At 38.8% G+C, this 1,783-nt stretch overlaps 1 pseudogene; it reads left to right on the top strand.

Annotated features, from left to right (window-relative positions):
* Positions 1-1,315: 1,315 nt before the first annotated feature.
* On the top strand, positions 1,316-1,524 carry LOC115940465 (large ribosomal subunit protein eL38 pseudogene; annotated as a pseudogene).
* Positions 1,525-1,783: the final 259 nt, after the last annotated feature.

Genomic DNA, 1,783 nt, shown 5'->3' with positions numbered 1-1,783 from the left:
GCTAGTAATGTGAAAAACAACACAATACAATCATTTCAAAGACCTCCCCCAGCATTCCTATGGGGGGCCAGATTTAGGAACCTGAAAAATAACTGCATTTTTGCTTCTTAAAAAAGATGTATTACTTATTAACATAAGTTAATTTAAAAAGCGTGAACTCAAAAAGAGAACATCACATCTTAAGTAGTATTAGCATAGCACATTTAGGGTGACTAAAATATTATTAACCTTTAGAAAGGCTCAGCAAATTTAAGCAGTTTAAGAATAACAAAAACATGGTTTCTGAGCTTGGGAGAACTAAATCAAAGCACTGTTGAACATAAAGAGAAAATTCTTTGCCATAGAGACATGCCACCTTGGCCTTGAGGAAGAAGATCGGTTTCCATGTAAAGAATGTTAGGCAAGAGACCTAAGATCCACTCTTCTGCAAATATTCCTGAAGGAATCAGCATGGATAGAAAAAAAAAAGAGGGAAACATTACCATATAACAGCTCCGTGAAAAACTGAAGACAGCGGCTGCATCATTTCCCTCAATGAACTGCCCACTCAAAGCAACCTCCCTATCACACTCACACAGTAATTACCCAACCCTGGAGAATAGAGCTCCTGAGCAATGAAACAGATGCTCCTGAGAATTGAACCTACTTTTGTTTTAACACACACAGTCAGGCACCCTGCCCTCAAAAGGCCATAAACAAAATATCCAGTAACAGTCTCTATTAACAATAATAGTAATGATTACATTTTATCTAAAACTTACAGAGTCCTTAAAATGTGTTCTAAGCACTTTATACTTACTAGCTCACAAGTCCATATGAACAACCCTGCAAGGTTTGTAGTACTATTGTCTCCATCTAACAGGGTAGTCCCGTCTTTGCCCCATTTTACAGATGAGGAAACAGAGGCAACAGCCATGTTTCCACCAAGCTGCCTGTGTACATAACGATTACACAACGATCATACAAAAGTGCCTTTACAAGCAAAGATGCTTCCATTTGTCCTTAAGCAGCTGAAGGCAATAGATAGGACTCCAGGCAGAATGTGACATTAGCAACTTTTGAGTCCAGTGTCACAGGCATCCCCAGCAACTACCTCCCCACATCAGCCACCCAGGATAAAATTATCAAAACAGTGTAGATCCTGATTCACTATATTTGTTCACAAATTACATATTGACAGTTTTCCTAAGCATATTATCCAAATTTTTGGTTACAATTTTATCTCACATCAAAAGAATTTTAGCTGTTAGCTAGAATTTTAGCTTTTGATCCTCCCTTCTTCTGGCCACATGCTCCCCAGTGCCCCTCCGTAGCCATGCCTTGCAAAATGGACAAAATCAAGGACTTCCTGCTCTCGGCCAGGTGAAAGGATGCAAATCCATCAAGATCAAGAAAAAGAAGGATAATGTGAAGTAAGTTTGATGCAGCAGATACCTTTATACCCTGGGCTTCACAGACCAAGAGAAGGCAGAGACACTGAAAGCAGTCCCTGCCCCAGGTTTGGCAGTAAAGGAGGTGAAATGAATCTGGCACACTCATTTGAGCTGTATTAAAATTTTAAAAATTAAAAAATAAAAAAGAATTTTAAACACTAGAAAGCTACAATAAGGTAATGCAACAATGGTTAAAAACACACACTTTAGAGCCAAGATGTCCATCGACAGATGACTGGATAAAGAAGATGTGGTATATATATACAATGGAATATTATGCAGCCATCAAAAGGAATGAGATCTTGCCATTTGCAACGACGTGGATGGAACTGGAGGGTATTATGTTGAGT

Source organism: Leptonychotes weddellii, unplaced genomic scaffold (assembly GCF_054177405.1).
Source record: "Leptonychotes weddellii isolate Sample4059 unplaced genomic scaffold, ASM5417740v2 HiC_scaffold_6311, whole genome shotgun sequence".
Taxonomy (NCBI): Eukaryota; Metazoa; Chordata; class Mammalia; order Carnivora; family Phocidae; genus Leptonychotes; species Leptonychotes weddellii.
This window is presented reverse-complemented; position numbering and strand designations above follow the sequence as displayed.